Here is an 8,524-nt window from a genome sequence, read left to right as displayed (position 1 = left end):
CACAGAGCCCGACGCGGGGCTCGAACTCACGGACCATGAGATCATGACCTGAGCCGAAGTCGGTCGCTTAACCGACTGAGCCACCCAGGCGCCCCTAACTTTGTAATAGTTTAAATCCAGAACTGTAATGCCTCCTGCTTTGCTCTTTTTGCTCGAGATTGCTTTAGCTATTCAGTGCCTTGTGTGGTTCCATATGAATTTTCAGATTATTTTGTCTATTTCGGTAAAAAAAAAATGTGATTGAATTTTGATAGAGATTGCATTGAATCTGTAGATTGCTTTGGGTAGTATGGACATTTGAATATTAATTCTTTGAATACATGAACACAGGATATCTTTTATTTATTTGTGTTTTCTTTAATTTCTTTCATCAGCATTTTATAGATTTCAGTGTATAGATCTTTCATCTTCTTGATCTTAGTTCTTTCTGATACTATTGTAAATGCAATTTTCCTTTTTTTAAGTTTATTTATTTATTTTGAGAGGGGGGAGCGGCAGGCTTGAACGTATGAATCCATGAACCTGAGCCAAAACCAAGAGTCATCACTTAACTGACTGAGCCACCCAGGTGCCCCATGTAAATGCAACACTCTTAATTTCTCTTTCATATTATTCATTGTTAATGTGTAGGGATACAATGGATTTTTATGTATTGATTTTTTATCTGGTGACCTTCCTGAATTCCTTCATTAGTCCTAACAGTTTCTTGGTGGAGCCTTTAAGGTTTTCTATATATAATATTATATCCTCTGTAAAGAGACAATTTTATATCTTCTTTTCTGATTTGGATGGCTTTTATGTCTTTTTCTTGTCTAATTACTCCAGCAAGGACTTCCAATACTATGTAAAACCAAAGTGGTAAAAGTTGGCAACCTTGTCTTATTCCTTATGTTAGAGGAAAAGCTTTCAGCTTTTCACCATTAAACATGATGTTAGCTGTGGGATTGTTATATATGGTCTTTATGTTAGATGTGGTCTTTATACCTTCCTTCTAAACCTAGTTTTCTGAGAGTTTTTAACATGAAAAATATGTTGAATTTTGTCAAATGTTTTCTATGAATGTATTGAGATGATCATATGATTTTTATCCTTCATTTTGCTAATGTCATGGATCATTTATTAATTTGTGTTTGTTAAATCATCCTTGCATCCCAAGGATAAATACTGCTTGATCATGGTATATGATCCTTTTGATCTGCTGTCGAATTTGGTTTGCTAAATTGTTCTTTTTTAAATTTTTAAAAATCTTTATTTATTTTTGAGAGAGAGAGAAAGACAGAGCATGAGCAGGAGCAGAGAGAGACACACACACACAGAATCCAAATCAGGCTCCAGGCTCTGAGCTGTCAGCACAGAGCCCAATGAGGACCTTGAACCCATAAACCACGAGATCATGACTTGAGCTGAAGTCGAACGCTCAACTGACTGAGCCACCCAGGCATCCCTGCTAAGTTGTTATTGAAGATTGTTATATCTTTTGATAAACTGACCCCTTTATTGTTACATAATTACCTTCATTGACTGTTTTCCTAGTTTTAACTTAAAGTCTGTTTTGTGTGATTTAACTAAAGCTACTCCTGCTTGCTTTTTGTTTCCACTGGCATGGGCTATTTTCGCAATTCCTTGACTTTGAGTTTGTATGTATCTGTAAAGCTGAAGGGACTCTCTTATAGTCAGCATTTTCTTAAAGTCCTTTGGAGAATTCAATACACTTGCATTTAGAGTAATTACTGTTAGTTATGAACTTCATAATGTCAACTTATAAATTGTTTTCTGGCTTTTTTATAGTTTTCTTGTTCCTTTATTCCCCTTTTCTAATATAAGAATCTAGTGCTATAAATTTACCTTCAGCATTACTTTATTGCACAAAAGTTGATATTTGTATTCATTTTTCTTTTAGTTGCACATTATTTTTAGTTTCCTTTTTACCTGTGATTATTTAGAGTTGCAGTGTTTATTTCAAAAGCTTTTGAGGGTTTACTGCTATATTTATGTTATTTATTTGTATATTGATTCTATTATTGTCAGCAAACATACTAAGTATGGTTTCAATTCTTTTAAATTTGTTGAAGTTACTTTTGTGGACCAATGAGGCCTATAGTTATTTTTCCACATACAAAATACTTTGCCACCTCCTTCTGGCCTCCGTAGTTTCAAGTGAGACATCTGCTACCTTTCTAATTGTTGTTTCCCTAGAGGTAATCCATCATTTCTCTCTAGCTGTGTTCAAAGATTTTCTCTGAAGATGTCCTGGCAGTGTGGTGTGGAGTGGCTGTCAGGGCCAGGAGAACAAGCACCCATGTCACTATCACTCCCAGAGCAGCCCAGGCCCCCCTTCTCTGCCCCACTGCGCTCTCAGATGCCAAGCACTGCAACTCCCTGCATGCAGTGAACTCGGCCACGGAGCCTCTGGGGCGATGTCCAGCCCTCCTGCCCAACCTGCTCTCCCACCAGTCGCCACCTCCACCCCCACTGCACAAAGAGCCCATGTATGAACCATGGAGGAGGCTTCACCCTGAGGCTGCAGCCAGCTGCACCTGGAGAAGCTGACCCTGGGGATCATGCACATCCTAAAATCTTCTCCAGGTGTAACAAAGGTGGCTATCATAGAAAAGCTGCCTGCTGAACGTCATATGATTTCTTCAGGGGAACAAAAAAGTAACTGCTTGCTATCAGAGGATGTGAAGAATTTTTATCTGATTAACAATGGCTTCCACATGACATGGAGTGTGAAGCTGGATGAGAACACCATTCCATTGGGCAGCATGGCAATTAATAGAATCTCAAAACTGACTCAACTCAACCAGTCTTCCATGTATTCACTCCCTAATGCACCAACCCTGGAAGACCTGGAAGATGATGCACTTGAAGCCAGTGAGAACCAGCCAGAGAAGCCTCACTTTGATTCTTGCAGTGTGATGTTTGAGCTGGATCCTTGGAAATGGGAATGGGAAGGTTTACCTTGTCTACAAAAGAGGGAAAGCAGCAGTAGCATAAGACATTGACTTCTGGTTCCTGGCCAGAGCATCACACTGGCATTTGATCACAGATACTTGTACTGGTTACTATTGCCTGCTCATCATGCACCTGGGCCTGCCGGAGTGGCAGTATGCCTTCACCAGCTATGGCATTAGCCCACAGGCCAAGCAATTGTTCAACACGTATAAACCCATTACCTACAACACAAACCTGCTCACGGAAGAGACCTACTCCTTCATGAACAAGCTGGATCCCAGCAAAATGTTCAAGAGCAAGAGCAAGACCTTAATCTCCAACAAGAAAGCTCCTGTATAGCCTACACGTGGCCAGAAAGGGCCCTCAGGTCCTCCCTCCACCTCTAAATACTCTTCTAGCTCTGGAAACCCCATCCAGAAATGAGCATCACCACCTCCCCACCAGCCCCACAGCAATAATTTCCATGCACAGATGTCCCAAGCCTCAGATTCTGTGTGTGGAACCATGTTTTTCTTCCTACATGAGTAACCAAATCCTAGGCCTTTTACTCCTGTTGGCATTAGCCAGGAGTCCAAAGGTGTACACAGGTCTCCCCCAGGGTCATTTCTCCATCCAGCCTCCGAAAGCTGTGGAGCATTTGTTTAAGTAGATAAATAGATCTGTTAAGAGCTTCCCTCTCTTTCCACCCTCAGCCCTGGACACCCGTTAGCAGTGATTAGAGAACTCCCCCAAATAAACCACTGATTTTGACCAGGCATTAAAACTGTGCCATTCAATTGGCAACCACTAGCCACATGTGGCTATTTAAACTATGTTAAACATTCCATTCCTCTGGGGTGCTAGGGTAGCTCAGTTGGTTAAGTGTCCGACTCTTGATTTCAGCTCAGGTCATCATGTGTTCATGTGTTTGAGCCCTGCAGCGAGAGTCTGCTTGCGATTCTCTCTCTCTCCCTCCTTCTGTATCTCTCCCCTGCTCATGTGCTTTCCTTCTCTCTCTCTCTCTCCCGAAACAACAAACAAAAAATTTTAAAAATTCAATTCCTCAATTGCAAAAAGAAAAAAAAAAAAAGGCTGTCTTTACTTTCTGTAAGTTTGATTATTATGTGCCTTGGTGTTTTTTAAAGTTTATTTATCTTAGTTTGGATTCTCTCACATTACTAAATCTGTAATGTAGGTATAGGCTTGTCATCAAATTTGGGAAATTTTTAGCCATTCAAATACTTTTTTCAAATATTTTTTAGCCTTATAATTTCATTTTCTCTTTATGGTATTCTCAATATATGAATATTATGTATTTTGTTATTCTTCCATGATTCCTGTGTCTCTGTTTATTTTTAGTTTATTTTCTGCATGTTGTTTAGATTGGGTAATCTGTTGATTTTTCTTTGAGCCCACTGATTCTTTCAACTATGGTTTTCAATGTATTTTTACACCTTTCAGTGATTTTTAATTTAAGTTAGTGTATTTTTCATTTCTATAATATCCTTTTGTTTTCTTTCTTTCTTTCTTTCTTTCTTTCTTTCTTTCGTAGAGAAAGAGAGAGGCAAGCACACGCTAGTTGGGGGGAGGGGCAGAGGAAAAGACAACCTTAAGCAAGCTCCATGCCCAGAGCAGAGCCTGACTTGGGGCGCAATTTCATGACCATGAGATCATGACGTAGGCTGAAATTAAAAGTCAGACGCTTAACCAACTGAGCCATCCGGGTGCACCCTTTTGTTCTTTTTATATCTTCTATTTTTTTGCTGGGATTTTCTATTTTTTTCATTTGTTTCAAAAATATTTGTAATTGCTTTTTGAAGCAGTTATATTATGGCTGATTTAACATCCTTGTCAGAAAATTCCTTTACCTGAATTATCCAGTCTTGGTGTCTGTTTATTCTTTGCTAGTTTAAACTGTGATTTTATTTTATTTTTTGGTTTTTAGTATGCTTAGTGACTTTTTAAAAATTGTATCTTAGATAGTTTCCATTTTATTTTGTGTGACTCTGGTCTCTATTTATTTTTAACCATGAAATCACTCTGTTTTAGGTGTAGTATGCATGTCAAAAGGTGAATAAATGTTCAACTCCACGTTGTGCCCTACTGACACCACTTTTGCAAATGCAAAGCACTGACTCACACCACCTTTTTGCTGGTTAGTAGGGATGGAATTTTAGCTTTCTTCTCAGCCTTACTTACTCCTCCTTGGAGACAACAAATCACTGACTGGAACTGCCTTATTGATGCTTCACAAGACTGGAAGTTTAATGCTCTGCTAGGCATAACTGACACTAGAATTGTGGGAAATCACAGTCAATGTTGACTACCACAGCTGCTTACTGTCTTGTTTCATCAATTATTGCTGCCTGGAGGTAGAAATGTATCTCCACTGGTCTTTGCTGACATAGTGGCAACTAGTACAGCCTCACACCATCGCCTTCTGCCTTTGTGCTGCTATGTGGAAGTGCAAGATCAACATCTTGCTGCTTCTACTGACATCAGGGAAGGGGAAAGCAGTGTACAGTTTAGCATCACCTTGCACTGCCTCATTCCACCTCTTTGTGGGTGGGTTTTGGTGAACCTCATTTTCCTGCTAGTCCCTACTGACACCAGGGTTGTGGAAAAACAAAGTCCCAAGTAGTCAGTCCCACATCACACTACCTCATTGCTTCCATGTGAGCACGGAAGGTGAGCATCCTACTGGGCCAAACTGACACCACCACTGCAAAAACAGAACACCAACTTACACTGCTTTGCACTAGATAATTTCTGCCTCTTTGCCACTCATTACTACTAGGTCAGGGTGGATGGTCTGTTTCTCACTAGGCCCACTGACATTAAGGGGGGAATGTGAACTGCCATCTCATACCACCTGTTGTTCTATGTTGGAAGTAGCAGTTTAGCTTTTCACTGTGCCCTGCTGAAACCAGGCATTTGGAAAACAGTGTACCAACTAGTGCTGCCTGTTTACTGTTCGTAGGGATGTAAATCCAGCTCTTATCTGGGACCCACTGACACTACCTCTGCAATAGCAGAGTTCTAATTCACACCACCTGTTGCTTCTGGGTGGCAGCAACACTTTAGCTTCTCACTGGGTCCTGCTGACACCAGGGGTTGGAAAGCAGTGGATTGACTAGTAACACCTTATTGTTGTCTGGTGGAACTGGAAGTGTAGCTCCCCACTGGGATTAACTGAAACTATACTAGTATGGAAAGAAAACTAAGCAGTCCTGCCTTTCTTTGTTTATTCAGCCTTATTGATGCTGAATGGGCATAGAAACCCAGCTCCTTGCTTGGCCCCACTGACACCACCCAGGAGGGTGAATCAAAACACCCTCTATTATCACCAAGCAGGGAGTGGAAGGTCAGTTCCTTGTTGAGACTCATTAACATCATTTTTTTCTGTGCCTGTGGGTATTTCTGAGTTGTAGGATTTATTTTTTCCCCAGTATCCCATTCAGTAAATGGAAGGCAAAATGAAAGTGCAGGAAACTGACCAAGTTCCTAAAGTTTCAAGGTACCTAAACAGTCCACCACTTTCCTTCCACTTTCAGAGTTGTTTTACGCTTTGTAATATTCATATTTTTGAGTTGTAACATAGAGGACTAGAAAATATAGGTGCTACTCTATCCTCGCTAGAACCCAGTAGTATGTTTTTAATTATAGTTTACTTCTTACTATTAGAATATGAAGATGAAGTTTTTTTGTACACTGATTGTGGTCCCAGGTTCTTACTAACTTTATATAAATTTGCATAATTTGTTCATAGATTCTTCTGGACTTACATGTATAGTTTTGTCACCTGTAAATAAAAACAACTTTTTTGTTTTCCTTTATAATAATTGTACCTTTTATTAGTTTTTACTGCTTATTGCATTACTTAAGATCTCCATTGCAATAATGAATTAATGTGGGGATCATGGGCATCCCTTTCTTATGCTGAAATCAAATAGGACTTTATTCAATATTTCCTCATTAAGTGTATGTTATTTATCGGGTTTTTGAATATATGCTTCTATTAGTAGAGCTCCCCTCTATTCCAAACTTTTTGAGATAAAAAACACATTATATGTCTGTATTTAATTTTATAAAATACATTTTCTCTGTCTCTTTTTCCCTTTCTTATATGATTTACATTTATTTATTTACTTATTTATTTATTTATTTTTTTAATATATGAAATTTACTGTCAAATTGGTTTCCATACAACACCCAGTGCTCATCCCAAAAGGTGCCCTCCTCAATACCCATCACCCACCCTGCCCTCCCTCCCACCCCCCATCAACCCTCAGTTTGTTCTCAGTTTTTAACAGTCTCTTATGCTTTGGCTCTCTCCCACTCTAACCTCTTTTTTTTTTTTTTCCTTCCCCTCCCCCATGGGTTTCTGTTACGTTTCTCAGGATCCACATAAGAGTGAAACCATATGGTATCTGTCTTTCTCTGTATGGCTTATTTCACTTAGCATCACACTCTCCAGTTCCATCCACGTTGCTACAAAAGGCCATATTTCATTCTTTCTCATTGCCACGTAGTATTCCATTGTGTATATAAACCACAATTTCTTTATCCATTCATCCGTTGATGGACATTTAGGCTCTTTCCATAATTTGGCTATTGTTGAGAGTGCTGCTATAAACATTGGGGTACAAGTGCCCCTATGCATCAGTACTCCTGTATCCCTTGGATAAATTCCTAGCAGTGCTATTGCTGGGTCATAGGGTAGGTCTATTTTTAATTTTCTGAGGAACCTCCACACTGCTCTCCAGAGCGGCTGCACCAATTTGCATTCCCACCAACAGTGCAAGAGGGTTCCCGTTTCTCCACATCCTCTCCAGCATCTATAGTCTCCTGATTTGTTCATTTTGGCCACTCTGACTGGTGTGAGGTGATATCTGAGTGTGGTTTTGATTTGTATTTCCCTGATAAGGAGCGACGTTGAACATCTTTTCATGTGCCTCTTGGCCATCCGGATGTCTTCTTTAGAGAAGTGTCTATTCATGTTTTCTGCCCATTTCTTCACTGGGTTATTTGTTTTTCGGGCGTGGAGTTTGGTGAGCTCTTTATAGATTTTGGATACTAGCCCTTTGTCCGATATGTCATTTGCAAATATCTTTTCCCATTCCGTTGGTTGCCTTTTAGTTTTGTTGGTTGTTTCCTTTGCTGTGCAGAAGCTTTTGATCTTCATAAGGTCCCAGTAATTCACTTTTGCTTTTAATTCCCTTGCCTTTGGGGATGTGCCGAGTAAGAGATTGCTACGGCTGAGGTCAGAGAGGTCTTTTCCTGCTTTCTCCTCTAAGGTTTTGATGGTTTCCTGTCTCACATTCAGGTCCTTTATCCACTTTGAGTTTATTTTTGTGAATGGTGTGAGAAAGTGGTCTAGTTTCAACCTTCTGCATGTTGCTGTCCAGTTCTCCCAGCACCATTTGTTAAAGAGACTGTCTTTTTTCCATTGGATGTTCTTTCCTGCTTTGTCAAAGATTAGTTGGCCATACGTTTGTGGGTCTAGTTCTGGGGTTTCTATTCTAGTCCATTGGTCTATGTGTCTGTTTTTATGCCAATACCATGCTGTCTTGATGATTACAGCTTTGTA

The 8,524-nt window shown here is 39.8% G+C and overlaps 1 pseudogene; it reads left to right on the top strand.

Moving 5' to 3' along the window:
- The first annotated feature begins 2,498 nt into the window (after positions 1–2,498).
- On the top strand, positions 2,499–3,378 carry LOC125917802 (tubulin polyglutamylase complex subunit 2-like; annotated as a pseudogene).
- Positions 3,379–8,524: the final 5,146 nt, after the last annotated feature.

Source organism: Panthera uncia, unplaced genomic scaffold, assembly GCF_023721935.1.
Source record: "Panthera uncia isolate 11264 unplaced genomic scaffold, Puncia_PCG_1.0 HiC_scaffold_2469, whole genome shotgun sequence".
NCBI lineage: Eukaryota > Metazoa > Chordata > Mammalia > Carnivora > Felidae > Panthera > Panthera uncia.
Note: the sequence above shows the minus strand (reverse complement) of the source record. Positions and strands in the feature narration are given on the sequence as shown.